Genomic DNA, 19,108 nt, shown 5'->3' with positions numbered 1-19,108 from the left:
ATATGACATGTTCACCCCCCTTTTTGCAATATTCTATGGTAAATAAATGCAGAATGTTGCCATGGATACACATGAAAGGATTTAACTTTCATCCTTTTAACTTTTGAAAATTGAATCTATGGAAGATACTGATTACATACATATGCACATGTACAACACAAACAGTTAGGTTAATGTATTAGAAATCAAGGAATAGGAGATGATAAAACATTTTGCGGCTCATTTTTAACTTTATTTTCTAACTGTGGAGTGCTACCTTATGGCACATCAGAAAGCACAGAAATGCACTTTTTAAGATAAGATTGACCACAAATCTTTAGTCTTTTATGTTCTTGTTTTAGTTCTGAAGGTAAAAAAACTGCTAGGAATGCAATTTATGTTAATTTTATTGTTTACTGTCCTTAGCAACCAAGTATACACATTTTGACACTTAGACATGTTGCGGTCTTAAATTTTTACTCCGTAAGCTTTGCCCTTGTAACCAAAGATTGCGCTTTATATGATAATCTCAGAATGTATCGCTTTATATTTTTGAATGCGAATAAGTCAAATAAACATTTTTAGCAGGATTTTATATTATAATTTGGCATTAATTAAATTTAATGATGCCAGTACTGTTAGAAATTTATACCCTGCTTGAGAGCTTCTAAACCAAGGTTAGGTATGCTATTCACAGCAAAAATTACCTATAAGTGCTTTCAAACACCTAAAATTTGTACAATTTGTCCTCTTATAAGGTAATTTTATAATTTCAAATAAAAAAAAGGGGAAAGTTTTAGAAATTTACCCCAAAAATGAGACAGACTTGGGGTTTTTCACTATGATCCAGCATTTATTTTTAAATCACTTTTTGTCGCGTTTCAACATCAACTGCTAACCTTCATAAAATCTTTATTACTGAACCAATTTTTAAAACTAAGGTACCACTTTCATCGTAACAGCTAGTAGAACACAGAAAATATAAAAAATGATGATGCAGAAGGGGAAAAATTTCACCTTAAGGTAGCACTCCACAGTTAGGTGTGTAGTTTCGCATTTTGGCCCCTGTGGATTTTTCAAATATGAGAGCTAGTGTGCAATAAAATTCATTTTTGGATAGCTGAGTATTAAAATAGCCTTTGTATTGGGTTTATATGAACATCAAGGTTATGTAATGTATGTAATATAGGCTGTTTTCTGTATGACAGTCCGTATTTGCATGTCCATACCATACATTGGTCCGGCAATTATTGCAATGTTTTTTTCCAACTTTTTATCGCACGAACTTTGTGATTGGATTTTACGAAAAAATGAGGCGAAAGACACCCAATTTTTATTTGATCATAAGGAAGATTTAAGAAAACAGTTTCTAAAAAGGTATCACTCAAAGGCATTGAAATTCTAGTTTGATCCAAATTTTGGGGGGATATATGACATGTTCACCCCCCTTTTTGCAATATTCTATGGTAAATAAATGCAGAATGTTGCCATGGATACACATGAAAGGATTTAACTTTCATCCTTTTAACTTTTGAAAATTGAATCTATGGAAGATACTGATTACATACATATGCACATGTACAACACAAACAGTTAGGTTAATGTATTAGAAATCAAGGAATAGGAGATGATAAAACATTTTGCGGCTCATTTTTAACTTTATTTTCTAACTGTGGAGTGCTACCTTATGGCACATCAGAAAGCACAGAAATGCACTTTTTAAGATAAGATTGACCACAAATCTTTAGTCTTTTATGTTCTTGTTTTAGTTCTGAAGGTAAAAAAACTGCTAGGAATGCAATTTATGTTAATTTTATTGTTTACTGTCCTTAGCAACCAAGTATACACATTTTGACACTTAGACATGTTGCGGTCTTAAATTTTTACTCCGTAAGCTTTGCCCTTGTAACCAAAGATTGCGCTTTATATGATAATCTCAGAATGTATCGCTTTATATTTTTGAATGCGAATAAGTCAAATAAACATTTTTAGCAGGATTTTATATTATAATTTGGCATTAATTAAATTTAATGATGCCAGTACTGTTAGAAATTTATACCCTGCTTGAGAGCTTCTAAACCAAGGTTAGGTATGCTATTCACAGCAAAAATTACCTATAAGTGCTTTCAAACACCTAAAATTTGTACAATTTGTCCTCTTATAAGGTAATTTTATAATTTCAAATAAAAAAAAGGGGAAAGTTTTAGAAATTTACCCCAAAAATGAGACAGACTTGGGGTTTTTCACTATGATCCAGCATTTATTTTTAAATCACTTTTTGTCGCGTTTCAACATCAACTGCTAACCTTCATAAAATCTTTATTACTGAACCAATTTTTAAAACTAAGGTACCACTTTCATCGTAACAGCTAGTAGAACACAGAAAATATAAAAAATGATGATGCAGAAGGGGAAAAATTTCACCTTAAGGTAGCACTCCACAGTTAGGTGTGTAGTTTCGCATTTTGGCCCCTGTGGATTTTTCAAATATGAGAGCTAGTGTGCAATAAAATTCATTTTTGGATAGCTGAGTATTAAAATAGCCTTTGTATTGGGTTTATATGAACATCAAGGTTATGTAATGTATGTAATATAGGCTGTTTTCTGTATGACAGTCCGTATTTGCATGTCCATACCATACATTGGTCCGGCAATTATTGCAATGTTTTTTTCCAACTTTTTATCGCACGAACTTTGTGATTGGATTTTACGAAAAAATGAGGCGAAAGACACCCAATTTTTATTTGATCATAAGGAAGATTTAAGAAAACAGTTTCTAAAAAGGTATCACTCAAAGGCATTGAAATTCTAGTTTGATCCAAATTTTGGGGGGATATATGACATGTTCACCCCCCTTTTTGCAATATTCTATGGTAAATAAATGCAGAATGTTGCCATGGATACACATGAAAGGATTTAACTTTCATCCTTTTAACTTTTGAAAATTGAATCTATGGAAGATACTGATTACATACATATGGGACAACATCCCTAATGCGCCTTGAAATGAGGAACTCAAAAGTCACGTGTAAAGAAAAAATCTCTGTGTAGTGATATTGGACATGTTTCTATTTTTAGCAAATGACTGAACTTAATTATTTGTGGTGATTAGGAAAGAAGAGGAACATAGAATAAATGTGTAAAAACTATGGAGCTATTGAATGTGTTCAAAGTATTAAATTTTCAAAGAACTTATTGTGTTAAAAAGGGGATATATTACCACTAGGAGCCGCATCACAACAGGATGTTCGGGGTTTGCTAATTTACGGAAAAAGTAATCTCACTTCGTACCCCGAAAATTTAACCACATATGTGAAAATGTCACAGCTTCGAAACAAGCTATCATACATATCCAAGTTAACGATATGGACTGAGCTACAGGAAAAAACGTTACCATTACCGCCTATGTAAAAACAATTAAAGATTTTGACCCAAATTAGAAGCTCAATTCCAGAGGTTGTCAGACTGATTTATGGATGATTTCACCTTGTACACCACCGAAAATGATGGTAAGTAGTTTTTTATTTATACCTAGATATTATAAATTGTTTAAGATAAATGTTATTGATAAAGATCAGCAAAAACTCAAGAAAATTTTCGCTTTTAAAATGCATTACTAGCACGGGGCTGAACACTTGTTTTAGGCACAATCATAAATTTGTTTACTTCCGAGAGATCTGAAAGGAATGTGTTTACTACATTGAAAAGGCAAGAAATAACTTTTAAATATTATTAAATTGTAAGTAAACATGACACAATATAGTCTTTGTTATGTAATATCACTCTGGTCTACAGGAATACCTGATAATCAAGGGAGATAACACACTTCATACGAGTAATGTGAGATTCAATATCGCATGTGCCTTTATCCAATGATTTGACCCCTGGTCAGTAGATATCATATGCACAAAAACACAGACAAAAACAGTTACATGTTTTTAGAAAATCATGAATTATTATTTTAATGCACATGAGCAAAACAAAGGATATTGTCATTTCTCAGTGAAAAAGGGGGAGGGTCAAACCTTCTTGAAAACAATATTTCTGCACCTATTCAACTATTACGCTACATTTGTAGTTAGCTACTACCCATGGTTCTAATACAAAAGGTTTAAATGAAGGTGGCTAAGCCACAAGGGAGAAGCATTTGTCTTTCTTTGTGATTAAACTTTCAAGAATAGATTTTTCTCTCTCAATAATACTTATGTATTTAAATCAAATGATAACACAGCCTGAGTATATTTTTTTTGTCTTATTTCAGTTCCAGACATATCATTATTTTTCAACCTGAGATGGCAAACTAGAGGTTTTAAAAAGTCCTGAATAACTGGTAAGCATTTTGTTTTATTAATCAAGCTCTAATTGTTTATTTCTGGTATTTATGCAATTGAAATTACAGTCGGAATGTTAAAAATATGCTAATATGAAAACTGTTGCTATGGTCTTGGTATTAAATGAAAAGGCTTAGTTACAGATCGTTTGGACTCAATATTTCGAGTTAAATCTTGCGGCAACTGTTTCTCACGTAACACTGCAAACTATATTTAGCGCTATTTTGATCTGTCGTTATTTAATGATGCCATAATACATGTGATGTCACAATGTTTCCGTTAAGACCTCATGTGGATTTCTCACTGATAAAAGGTTTTCACTGAAAAACATGTAAAAAACATTTTTTCTCAAATGGAATTATGTGAAAGGACAAGTTTTGAAAATTTGCACTATATTGCACTCTAATTATATGATACGGATGACTTTCCCAGTAGTTTAGAGCGGTTTCATCAGTATTAAATACAAGATTACCACTAGTAAGAATAATTATTTTGGTGTTGGTTTTTTTATAAAACCTTCAGTTTTGCATAATTTCTCTGTCAAAATGCACTTTAAGGCACAAGAAAATTTTATAGAATGCTTTATCAGGGTCTGTGTATTGTAATTAAAGGTTATAATCAGAAGTTTTGTCCTTGATTTGACTAGTGGAGGTAATCTGGAAGAAATTACTTATACATACTCATTGTATTCAAAATAAATGAATATAGCGACGAAAGTGTCATTGCCTTATAGTGCTAAAACAACTTTATTTTTTTTCAGAAATGGACAAAAATACAAAGATTTATTCAGAATATTATACCGATGAAGATCACATAAAAATATTTGGAAAAATCAGAAGTATGGATTACAATATAGAAGCTCAATTCCAGAGGTTGTCAGACTGATTTATGGATGATTTCACCTTGTACACCACCGAAAATGATGGTAAGTAGTTTTTTATTTATACCTAGATATTATAAATTGTTTAAGATAAATGTTATTGATAAAGATCAGCAAAAACTCAAGAAAATTTTCGCTTTTAAAATGCATTACTAGCACGGGGCTGAACACTTGTTTTAGGCACAATCATAAATTTGTTTACTTCCGAGAGATCTGAAAGGAATGTGTTTACTACATTGAAAAGGCAAGAAATAACTTTTAAATATTATTAAATTGTAAGTAAACATGACACAATATAGTCTTTGTTATGTAATATCACTCTGGTCTACAGGAATACCTGATAATAAGGGAGATAACACACTTCATACGAGTAATGTGAGATTCAATATCGCATGTGCCTTTATCCAATGATTTGACCCCTGGTCAGTAGATATCATATGCACAAAAACACAGACAAAAACAGTTACATGTTTTTAGAAAATCATGAATTATTATTTTAATGCACATGAGCAAAACAAAGGATATTGTCATTTCTCAGTGAAAAAGGGGGAGGGTCAAACCTTCTTGAAAACAATATTTCTGCACCTATTCAACTATTACGCTACATTTGTAGTTAGCTACTACCCATGGTTCTAATACAAAAGGTTTAAATGAAGGTGGCTAAGCCACAAGGGAGAAGCATTTGTCTTTCTTTGTGATTAAACTTTCAAGAATAGATTTTTCTCTCTCAATAATACTTATGTATTTAAATCAAATGATAACACAGCCTGAGTATATTTTTTTTGTCTTATTTCAGTTCCAGACATATCATTATTTTTCAACCTGAGATGGCAAACTAGAGGTTTTAAAAAGTCCTGAATAACTGGTAAGCATTTTGTTTTATTAATCAAGCTCTAATTGTTTATTTCTGGTATTTATGCAATTGAAATTACAGTCGGAATGTTAAAAATATGCTAATATGAAAACTGTTGCTATGGTCTTGGTATTAAATGAAAAGGCTTAGTTACAGATCGTTTGGACTCAATATTTCGAGTTAAATCTTGCGGCAACTGTTTCTCACGTAACACTGCAAACTATATTTAGCGCTATTTTGATCTGTCGTTATTTAATGATGCCATAATACATGTGATGTCACAATGTTTCCGTTAAGACCTCATGTGGATTTCTCACTGATAAAAGGTTTTCACTGAAAAACATGTAAAAAACATTTTTTCTCAAATGGAATTATGTGAAAGGACAAGTTTTGAAAATTTGCACTATATTGCACTCTAATTATATGATACGGATGACTTTCCCAGTAGTTTAGAGCGGTTTCATCAGTATTAAATACAAGATTACCACTAGTAAGAATAATTATTTTGGTGTTGGTTTTTTTATAAAACCTTCAGTTTTGCATAATTTCTCTGTCAAAATGCACTTTAAGGCACAAGAAAATTTTATAGAATGCTTTATCAGGGTCTGTGTATTGTAATTAAAGGTTATAATCAGAAGTTTTGTCCTTGATTTGACTAGTGGAGGTAATCTGGAAGAAATTACTTATACATACTCATTGTATTCAAAATAAATGAATATAGCGACGAAAGTGTCATTGCCTTATAGTGCTAAAACAACTTTATTTTTTTTCAGAAATGGACAAAAATACAAAGATTTATTCAGAATATTATACCGATGAAGATCACATAAAAATATTTGGAAAAATCAGAAGTATGGATTACAATATGGGACAACATCCCTAATGCGCCTTGAAATGAGGAACTCAAAAGTCACGTGTAAAGAAAAAATCTCTGTGTAGTGATATTGGACATGTTTCTATTTTTAGCAAATGACTGAACTTAATTATTTGTGGTGATTAGGAAAGAAGAGGAACATAGAATAAATGTGTAAAAACTATGGAGCTATTGAATGTGTTCAAAGTATTAAATTTTCAAAGAACTTATTGTGTTAAAAAGGGGATATATTACCACTAGGAGCCGCATCACAACAGGATGTTCGGGGTTTGCTAATTTACGGAAAAAGTAATCTCACTTCGTACCCCGAAAATTTAACCACATATGTGAAAATGTCACAGCTTCGAAACAAGCTATCATATATATCCAAGTTAACGATATGGACTGAGCTACAGGAAAAAACGTTACCATTACCGCCTATGTAAAAACAATTAAAGATTTTGACCCAAATTAGAAGCTCAATTCCAGAGGTTGTCAGACTGATTTATGGATGATTTCACCTTGTACACCACCGAAAATGATGGTAAGTAGTTTTTTATTTATACCTAGATATTATAAATTGTTTAAGATAAATGTTATTGATAAAGATCAGCAAAAACTCAAGAAAATTTTCGCTTTTAAAATGCATTACTAGCACGGGGCTGAACACTTGTTTTAGGCACAATCATAAATTTGTTTACTTCCGAGAGATCTGAAAGGAATGTGTTTACTACATTGAAAAGGCAAGAAATAACTTTTAAATATTATTAAATTGTAAGTAAACATGACACAATATAGTCTTTGTTATGTAATATCACTCTGGTCTACAGGAATACCTGATAATAAGGGAGATAACACACTTCATACGAGTAATGTGAGATTCAATATCGCATGTGCCTTTATCCAATGATTTGACCCCTGGTCAGTAGATATCATATGCACAAAAACACAGACAAAAACAGTTACATGTTTTTAGAAAATCATGAATTATTATTTTAATGCACATGAGCAAAACAAAGGATATTGTCATTTCTCAGTGAAAAAGGGGGAGGGTCAAACCTTCTTGAAAACAATATTTCTGCACCTATTCAACTATTACGCTACATTTGTAGTTAGCTACTACCCATGGTTCTAATACAAAAGGTTTAAATGAAGGTGGCTAAGCCACAAGGGAGAAGCATTTGTCTTTCTTTGTGATTAAACTTTCAAGAATAGATTTTTCTCTCTCAATAATACTTATGTATTTAAATCAAATGATAACACAGCCTGAGTATATTTTTTTTGTCTTATTTCAGTTCCAGACATATCATTATTTTTCAACCTGAGATGGCAAACTAGAGGTTTTAAAAAGTCCTGAATAACTGGTAAGCATTTTGTTTTATTAATCAAGCTCTAATTGTTTATTTCTGGTATTTATGCAATTGAAATTACAGTCGGAATGTTAAAAATATGCTAATATGAAAACTGTTGCTATGGTCTTGGTATTAAATGAAAAGGCTTAGTTACAGATCGTTTGGACTCAATATTTCGAGTTAAATCTTGCGGCAACTGTTTCTCACGTAACACTGCAAACTATATTTAGCGCTATTTTGATCTGTCGTTATTTAATGATGCCATAATACATGTGATGTCACAATGTTTCCGTTAAGACCTCATGTGGATTTCTCACTGATAAAAGGTTTTCACTGAAAAACATGTAAAAAACATTTTTTCTCAAATGGAATTATGTGAAAGGACAAGTTTTGAAAATTTGCACTATATTGCACTCTAATTATATGATACGGATGACTTTCCCAGTAGTTTAGAGCGGTTTCATCAGTATTAAATACAAGATTACCACTAGTAAGAATAATTATTTTGGTGTTGGTTTTTTTATAAAACCTTCAGTTTTGCATAATTTCTCTGTCAAAATGCACTTTAAGGCACAAGAAAATTTTATAGAATGCTTTATCAGGGTCTGTGTATTGTAATTAAAGGTTATAATCAGAAGTTTTGTCCTTGATTTGACTAGTGGAGGTAATCTGGAAGAAATTACTTATACATACTCATTGTATTCAAAATAAATGAATATAGTGACGAAAGTGTCATTGCCTTATAGTGCTAAAACAACTTTATTTTTTTTCAGAAATGGACAAAAATACAAAGATTTATTCAGAATATTATACCGATGAAGATCACATAAAAATATTTGGAAAAATCAGAAGTATGGATTACAATATAGAAGCTCAATTCCAGAGGTTGTCAGACTGATTTATGGATGATTTCACCTTGTACACCACCGAAAATGATGGTAAGTAGTTTTTTATTTATACCTAGATATTATAAATTGTTTAAGATAAATGTTATTGATAAAGATCAGCAAAAACTCAAGAAAATTTTCGCTTTTAAAATGCATTACTAGCACGGGGCTGAACACTTGTTTTAGGCACAATCATAAATTTGTTTACTTCCGAGAGATCTGAAAGGAATGTGTTTACTACATTGAAAAGGCAAGAAATAACTTTTAAATATTATTAAATTGTAAGTAAACATGACACAATATAGTCTTTGTTATGTAATATCACTCTGGTCTACAGGAATACCTGATAATCAAGGGAGATAACACACTTCATACGAGTAATGTGAGATTCAATATCGCATGTGCCTTTATCCAATGATTTGACCCCTGGTCAGTAGATATCATATGCACAAAAACACAGACAAAAACAGTTACATGTTTTTAGAAAATCATGAATTATTATTTTAATGCACATGAGCAAAACAAAGGATATTGTCATTTCTCAGTGAAAAAGGGGGAGGGTCAAACCTTCTTGAAAACAATATTTCTGCACCTATTCAACTATTACGCTACATTTGTAGTTAGCTACTACCCATGGTTCTAATACAAAAGGTTTAAATGAAGGTGGCTAAGCCACAAGGGAGAAGCATTTGTCTTTCTTTGTGATTAAACTTTCAAGAATAGATTTTTCTCTCTCAATAATACTTATGTATTTAAATCAAATGATAACACAGCCTGAGTATATTTTTTTTGTCTTATTTCAGTTCCAGACATATCATTATTTTTCAACCTGAGATGGCAAACTAGAGGTTTTAAAAAGTCCTGAATAACTGGTAAGCATTTTGTTTTATTAATCAAGCTCTAATTGTTTATTTCTGGTATTTATGCAATTGAAATTACAGTCGGAATGTTAAAAATATGCTAATATGAAAACTGTTGCTATGGTCTTGGTATTAAATGAAAAGGCTTAGTTACAGATCGTTTGGACTCAATATTTCGAGTTAAATCTTGCGGCAACTGTTTCTCACGTAACACTGCAAACTATATTTAGCGCTATTTTGATCTGTCGTTATTTAATGATGCCATAATACATGTGATGTCACAATGTTTCCGTTAAGACCTCATGTGGATTTCTCACTGATAAAAGGTTTTCACTGAAAAACATGTAAAAAACATTTTTTCTCAAATGGAATTATGTGAAAGGACAAGTTTTGAAAATTTGCACTATATTGCACTCTAATTATATGATACGGATGACTTTCCCAGTAGTTTAGAGCGGTTTCATCAGTATTAAATACAAGATTACCACTAGTAAGAATAATTATTTTGGTGTTGGTTTTTTTATAAAACCTTCAGTTTTGCATAATTTCTCTGTCAAAATGCACTTTAAGGCACAAGAAAATTTTATAGAATGCTTTATCAGGGTCTGTGTATTGTAATTAAAGGTTATAATCAGAAGTTTTGTCCTTGATTTGACTAGTGGAGGTAATCTGGAAGAAATTACTTATACATACTCATTGTATTCAAAATAAATGAATATAGCGACGAAAGTGTCATTGCCTTATAGTGCTAAAACAACTTTATTTTTTTTCAGAAATGGACAAAAATACAAAGATTTATTCAGAATATTATACCGATGAAGATCACATAAAAATATTTGGAAAAATCAGAAGTATGGATTACAATATGGGACAACATCCCTAATGCGCCTTGAAATGAGGAACTCAAAAGTCACGTGTAAAGAAAAAATCTCTGTGTAGTGATATTGGACATGTTTCTATTTTTAGCAAATGACTGAACTTAATTATTTGTGGTGATTAGGAAAGAAGAGGAACATAGAATAAATGTGTAAAAACTATGGAGCTATTGAATGTGTTCAAAGTATTAAATTTTCAAAGAACTTATTGTGTTAAAAAGGGGATATATTACCACTAGGAGCCGCATCACAACAGGATGTTCGGGGTTTGCTAATTTACGGAAAAAGTAATCTCACTTCGTACCCCGAAAATTTAACCACATATGTGAAAATGTCACAGCTTCGAAACAAGCTATCATACATATCCAAGTTAACGATATGGACTGAGCTACAGGAAAAAACGTTACCATTACCGCCTATGTAAAAACAATTAAAGATTTTGACCCAAATTAGAAGCTCAATTCCAGAGGTTGTCAGACTGATTTATGGATGATTTCACCTTGTACACCACCGAAAATGATGGTAAGTAGTTTTTTATTTATACCTAGATATTATAAATTGTTTAAGATAAATGTTATTGATAAAGATCAGCAAAAACTCAAGAAAATTTTCGCTTTTAAAATGCATTACTAGCACGGGGCTGAACACTTGTTTTAGGCACAATCATAAATTTGTTTACTTCCGAGAGATCTGAAAGGAATGTGTTTACTACATTGAAAAGGCAAGAAATAACTTTTAAATATTATTAAATTGTAAGTAAACATGACACAATATAGTCTTTGTTATGTAATATCACTCTGGTCTACAGGAATACCTGATAATCAAGGGAGATAACACACTTCATACGAGTAATGTGAGATTCAATATCGCATGTGCCTTTATCCAATGATTTGACCCCTGGTCAGTAGATATCATATGCACAAAAACACAGACAAAAACAGTTACATGTTTTTAGAAAATCATGAATTATTATTTTAATGCACATGAGCAAAACAAAGGATATTGTCATTTCTCAGTGAAAAAGGGGGAGGGTCAAACCTTCTTGAAAACAATATTTCTGCACCTATTCAACTATTACGCTACATTTGTAGTTAGCTACTACCCATGGTTCTAATACAAAAGGTTTAAATGAAGGTGGCTAAGCCACAAGGGAGAAGCATTTGTCTTTCTTTGTGATTAAACTTTCAAGAATAGATTTTTCTCTCTCAATAATACTTATGTATTTAAATCAAATGATAACACAGCCTGAGTATATTTTTTTTGTCTTATTTCAGTTCCAGACATATCATTATTTTTCAACCTGAGATGGCAAACTAGAGGTTTTAAAAAGTCCTGAATAACTGGTAAGCATTTTGTTTTATTAATCAAGCTCTAATTGTTTATTTCTGGTATTTATGCAATTGAAATTACAGTCGGAATGTTAAAAATATGCTAATATGAAAACTGTTGCTATGGTCTTGGTATTAAATGAAAAGGCTTAGTTACAGATCGTTTGGACTCAATATTTCGAGTTAAATCTTGCGGCAACTGTTTCTCACGTAACACTGCAAACTATATTTAGCGCTATTTTGATCTGTCGTTATTTAATGATGCCATAATACATGTGATGTCACAATGTTTCCGTTAAGACCTCATGTGGATTTCTCACTGATAAAAGGTTTTCACTGAAAAACATGTAAAAAACATTTTTTCTCAAATGGAATTATGTGAAAGGACAAGTTTTGAAAATTTGCACTATATTGCACTCTAATTATATGATACGGATGACTTTCCCAGTAGTTTAGAGCGGTTTCATCAGTATTAAATACAAGATTACCACTAGTAAGAATAATTATTTTGGTGTTGGTTTTTTTATAAAACCTTCAGTTTTGCATAATTTCTCTGTCAAAATGCACTTTAAGGCACAAGAAAATTTTATAGAATGCTTTATCAGGGTCTGTGTATTGTAATTAAAGGTTATAATCAGAAGTTTTGTCCTTGATTTGACTAGTGGAGGTAATCTGGAAGAAATTACTTATACATACTCATTGTATTCAAAATAAATGAATATAGCGACGAAAGTGTCATTGCCTTATAGTGCTAAAACAACTTTATTTTTTTTCAGAAATGGACAAAAATACAAAGATTTATTCAGAATATTATACCGATGAAGATCACATAAAAATATTTGGAAAAATCAGAAGTATGGATTACAATATGGGACAACATCCCTAATGCGCCTTGAAATGAGGAACTCAAAAGTCACGTGTAAAGAAAAAATCTCTGTGTAGTGATATTGGACATGTTTCTATTTTTAGCAAATGACTGAACTTAATTATTTGTGGTGATTAGGAAAGAAGAGGAACATAGAATAAATGTGTAAAAACTATGGAGCTATTGAATGTGTTCAAAGTATTAAATTTTCAAAGAACTTATTGTGTTAAAAAGGGGATATATTACCACTAGGAGCCGCATCACAACAGGATGTTCGGGGTTTGCTAATTTACGGAAAAAGTAATCTCACTTCGTACCCCGAAAATTTAACCACATATGTGAAAATGTCACAGCTTCGAAACAAGCTATCATACATATCCAAGTTAACGATATGGACTGAGCTACAGGAAAAAACGTTACCATTACCGCCTATGTAAAAACAATTAAAGATTTTGACCCAAATTAGAAGCTCAATTCCAGAGGTTGTCAGACTGATTTATGGATGATTTCACCTTGTACACCACCGAAAATGATGGTAAGTAGTTTTTTATTTATACCTAGATATTATAAATTGTTTAAGATAAATGTTATTGATAAAGATCAGCAAAAACTCAAGAAAATTTTCGCTTTTAAAATGCATTACTAGCACGGGGCTGAACACTTGTTTTAGGCACAATCATAAATTTGTTTACTTCCGAGAGATCTGAAAGGAATGTGTTTACTACATTGAAAAGGCAAGAAATAACTTTTAAATATTATTAAATTGTAAGTAAACATGACACAATATAGTCTTTGTTATGTAATATCACTCTGGTCTACAGGAATACCTGATAATCAAGGGAGATAACACACTTCATACGAGTAATGTGAGATTCAATATCGCATGTGCCTTTATCCAATGATTTGACCCCTGGTCAGTAGATATCATATGCACAAAAACACAGACAAAAACAGTTACATGTTTTTAGAAAATCATGAATTATTATTTTAATGCACATGAGCAAAACAAAGGATATTGTCATTTCTCAGTGAAAAAGGGGGAGGGTCAAACCTTCTTGAAAACAATATTTCTGCACCTATTCAACTATTACGCTACATTTGTAGTTAGCTACTACCCATGGTTCTAATACAAAAGGTTTAAATGAAGGTGGCTAAGCCACAAGGGAGAAGCATTTGTCTTTCTTTGTGATTAAACTTTCAAGAATAGATTTTTCTCTCTCAATAATACTTATGTATTTAAATCAAATGATAACACAGCCTGAGTATATTTTTTTTGTCTTATTTCAGTTCCAGACATATCATTATTTTTCAACCTGAGATGGCAAACTAGAGGTTTTAAAAAGTCCTGAATAACTGGTAAGCATTTTGTTTTATTAATCAAGCTCTAATTGTTTATTTCTGGTATTTATGCAATTGAAATTACAGTCGGAATGTTAAAAATATGCTAATATGAAAACTGTTGCTATGGTCTTGGTATTAAATGAAAAGGCTTAGTTACAGATCGTTTGGACTCAATATTTCGAGTTAAATCTTGCGGCAACTGTTTCTCACGTAACACTGCAAACTATATTTAGCGCTATTTTGATCTGTCGTTATTTAATGATGCCATAATACATGTGATGTCACAATGTTTCCGTTAAGACCTCATGTGGATTTCTCACTGATAAAAGGTTTTCACTGAAAAACATGTAAAAAACATTTTTTCTCAAATGGAATTATGTGAAAGGACAAGTTTTGAAAATTTGCACTATATTGCACTCTAATTATATGATACGGATGACTTTCCCAGTAGTTTAGAGCGGTTTCATCAGTATTAAATACAAGATTACCACTAGTAAGAATAATTATTTTGGTGTTGGTTTTTTTATAAAACCTTCAGTTTTGCATAATTTCTCTGTCAAAATGCACTTTAAGGCACAAGAAAATTTTATAGAATGCTTTATCAGGGTCTGTGTATTGTAATTAAAGGTTATAATCAGAAGTTTTGTCCTTGATTTGACTAGTGGAGGTAATCTGGAAGAAATTACTTATACATACTCATTGTATTCAAAATAAATGAATATAGCGACGAAAGTGTCATTGGCTTATAGTGCTAAAACAACTTTATTTTTTTTCAGAAATGGACAAAAATACAAAGATTTATTCAGAATATTATACCGATGAAGATCACATAAAAATATTTGGAAAAATCAGAAGTATGGATTACAATATGGGACAACATCCCTAATGCGCCTTGAAATGAGGAACTCAAAAGTCACGTGTAAAGAAAAAATCTCTGTGTAGTGATATTGGACATGTTTCTATTTTTAGCAAATGACTGAACTTAATTATTTGTGGTGATTAGGAAAGAAGAGGAACATAGAATAAATGTGTAAAAACTATGGAGCTATTGAATGTGTTCAAAGTATTAAATTTTCAAAGAACTTATTGTGTTAAAAAGGGGATATATTACCACTAGGAGCCGCATCACAACAGGATGTTCGGGGTTTGCTAATTTACGGAAAAAGTAATCTCACTTCGTACCCCGAAAATTTAACCACATATGTGAAAATGTCACAGCTTCGAAACAAGCTATCATACATATCCAAGTTAACGATATGGACTGAGCTACAGGAAAAAACGTTACCATTACCGCCTATGTAAAAACAATTAAAGATTTTGACCCAAATTAGAAGCTCAATTCCAGAGGTTGTCAGACTGATTTATGGATGATTTCACCTTGTACACCACCGAAAATGATGGTAAGTAGTTTTTTATTTATACCTAGATATTATAAATTGTTTAAGATAAATGTTATTGATAAAGATCAGCAAAAACTCAAGAAAATTTTCGCTTTTAAAATGCATTACTAGCACGGGGCTGAACACTTGTTTTAGGCACAATCATAAATTTGTTTACTTCCGAGAGATCTGAAAGGAATGTGTTTACTACATTGAAAAGGCAAGAAATAACTTTTAAATATTATTAAATTGTAAGTAAACATGACACAATATAGTCTTTGTTATGTAATATCACTCTGGTCTACAGGAATACCTGATAATCAAGGGAGATAACACACTTCATACGAGTAATGTGAGATTCAATATCGCATGTGCCTTTATCCAATGATTTGACCCCTGGTCAGTAGATATCATATGCACAAAAACACAGACAAAAACAGTTACATGTTTTTAGAAAATCATGAATTATTATTTTAATGCACATGAGCAAAACAAAGGATATTGTCATTTCTCAGTGAAAAAGGGGGAGGGTCAAACCTTCTTGAAAACAATATTTCTGCACCTATTCAACTATTACGCTACATTTGTAGTTAGCTACTACCCATGGTTCTAATACAAAAGGTTTAAATGAAGGTGGCTAAGCCACAAGGGAGAAGCATTTGTCTTTCTTTGTGATTAAACTTTCAAGAATAGATTTTTCTCTCTCAATAATACTTATGTATTTAAATCAAATGATAACACAGCCTGAGTATATTTTTTTTGTCTTATTTCAGTTCCAGACATATCATTATTTTTCAACCTGAGATGGCAAACTAGAGGTTTTAAAAAGTCCTGAATAACTGGTAAGCATTTTGTTTTATTAATCAAGCTCTAATTGTTTATTTCTGGTATTTATGCAATTGAAATTACAGTCGGAATGTTAAAAATATGCTAATATGAAAACTGTTGCTATGGTCTTGGTATTAAATGAAAAGGCTTAGTTACAGATCGTTTGGACTCAATATTTCGAGTTAAATCTTGCGGCAACTGTTTCTCACGTAACACTGCAAACTATATTTAGCGCTATTTTGATCTGTCGTTATTTAATGATGCCATAATACATGTGATGTCACAATGTTTCCGTTAAGACCTCATGTGGATTTCTCACTGATAAAAGGTTTTCACTGAAAAACATGTAAAAAACATTTTTTCTCAAATGGAATTATGTGAAAGGACAAGTTTTGAAAATTTGCACTATATTGCACTCTAATTATATGATACGGATGACTTTCCCAGTAGTTTAGAGCGGTTTCATCAGTATTAAATACAAGATTACCACTAGTAAGAATAATTATTTTGGTGTTGGTTTTTTTATAAAACCTTCAGTTTTGCATAATTTCTCTGTCAAAATGCACTTTAAGGCACAAGAAAATTTTATAGAATGCTTTATCAGGGTCTGTGTATTGTAATTAAAGGTTATAATCAGAAGTTTTGTCCTTGATTTGACTAGTGGAGGTAATCTGGAAGAAATTACTTATACATACTCATTGTATTCAAAATAAATGAATATAGCGACGAAAGTGTCATTGCCTTATAGTGCTAAAACAACTTTATTTTTTTTCAGAAATGGACAAAAATACAAAGATTTATTCAGAATATTATACCGATGAAGATCACATAAAAATATTTGGAAAAATCAGAAGTATGGATTACAATATGGGACAACATCCCTAATGCGCCTTGAAATGAGGAACTCAAAAGTCACGTGTAAAGAAAAAATCTCTGTGTAGTGATATTGGACATGTTTCTATTTTTAGCAAATGACTGAACTTAATTATTTGTGGTGATTAGGAAAGAAGAGGAACATAGAATAAATGTGTAAAAACTATGGAGCTATTGAATGTGTTCAAAGTATTAAATTTTCAAAGAACTTATTGTGTTAAAAAGGGGATATATTACCACTAGGAGCCGCATCACAACAGGATGTTCGGGGTTTGCTAATTTACGGAAAAAGTAATCTCACTTCGTACCCCGAAAATTTAACCACATATGTGAAAATGTCACAGCTTCGAAACAAGCTATCATACATATCCAAGTTAACGATATGGGCTGAGCTACAGGAAAAAACGTTACCATTACCGCCTATGTAAAAACAATTAAAGATTTTGACCCAAATTAGAAGCTCAATTCCAGAGGTTGTCAGACTGATTTATGGATGATTTCACCTTGTACACCACCGAAAATGATGGTAAGTAGTTTTTTATTTATACCTAGATATTATAAATTGTTTAAGATAAATGTTATTGATAAAGATCAGCAAAAACTCAAGAAAATTTTCGCTTTTAAAATGCATTACTAGCACGGGGCTGAACACTTGTTTTAGGCACAATCATAAATTTGTTTACTTCCGAGAGATCTGAAAGGAATGTGTTTACTACATTGAAAAGGCAAGAAATAACTTTTAAATATTATTAAATTGTAAGTAAACATGACACAATATAGTCTTTGTTATGTAATATCACTCTGGTCTACAGGAATACCTGATAATCAAGGGAGATAACACACTTCATACGAGTAATGTGAGATTCAATATCGCATGTGCCTTTATCCAATGATTTGACCCCTGGTCAGTAGATATCATATGCACAAAAACACAGACAAAAACAGTTACATGTTTTTAGAAAATCATGAATTATTATTTTAATGCACATGAGCAAAACAAAGGATATTGTCATTTCTCAGTGAAAAAGGGGGAGGGTCAAACCTTCTTGAAAACAATATTTCTGCACCTATTCAACTATTACGCTACATTTGTAGTTAGCTACTACCCATGGTTCTAATACAAAAGGTTTAAATGAAGGTGGCTAAGCCACAAGGGAGAAGCATTTGTCTTTCTTTGTGATTAAACTTTCAAGAATAGATTTTTCTCTCTCAATAATACTTATGTATTTAAATCAAATGATAACACAGCCTGAGTATATTTTTTTTGTCTTATTTCAGTTCCAGACATATCATTATTTTTCAACCTGAGATGGCAAACTAGAGGTTTTAAAAAGTCCTGAATAACTGGTAAGCATTTTGTTTTATTAATCAAGCTCTAATTGTTTATTTCTGGTATTTATGCAATTGAAATTACAGTCGGAATGTTAAAAATATGCTAATATGAAAACTGTTGCTATGGTCTTGGTATTAAATGAAAAGGCTTAGTTACAGATCGTTTGGACTCAATATTTCGAGTTAAATCTTGCGGCAACTGTTTCTCACGTAACACTGCAAACTATATTTAGCGCTATTTTGATCTGTCGTTATTTAATGATGCCATAATACATGTGATGTCACAATGTTT

The 19,108-nt window shown here is 31.5% G+C and overlaps 2 long non-coding RNA genes across 2 annotated transcripts; both read left to right on the top strand.

Annotated features, from left to right (window-relative positions):
• The first annotated feature begins 2,960 nt into the window (after positions 1 to 2,960).
• LOC143082044 (uncharacterized) lies at positions 2,961 to 6,458 on the top strand. Its single transcript, XR_012980235.1, has 4 exons — positions 2,961 to 3,488; positions 4,241 to 4,309; positions 5,071 to 5,235; positions 5,987 to 6,458. It is a non-coding gene; the product is annotated as an uncharacterized LOC143082044 (long non-coding RNA).
• A 360-nt stretch (positions 6,459 to 6,818) lies between these two features.
• On the top strand, positions 6,819 to 10,411 carry LOC143083952 (uncharacterized). Its single transcript, XR_012980952.1, has 4 exons — positions 6,819 to 7,440; positions 8,192 to 8,260; positions 9,022 to 9,186; positions 9,939 to 10,411. It is a non-coding gene; the product is annotated as an uncharacterized LOC143083952 (long non-coding RNA).
• Positions 10,412 to 19,108: the final 8,697 nt, after the last annotated feature.

Source organism: Mytilus galloprovincialis, chromosome 7 (assembly GCF_965363235.1).
Source record: "Mytilus galloprovincialis chromosome 7, xbMytGall1.hap1.1, whole genome shotgun sequence".
Lineage (NCBI taxonomy): Eukaryota > Metazoa > Mollusca > Bivalvia > Mytilida > Mytilidae > Mytilus > Mytilus galloprovincialis.
The sequence above is the reverse complement of the archived record's forward strand: the minus strand, read 5'-3'. Positions and strand labels throughout refer to the sequence as shown.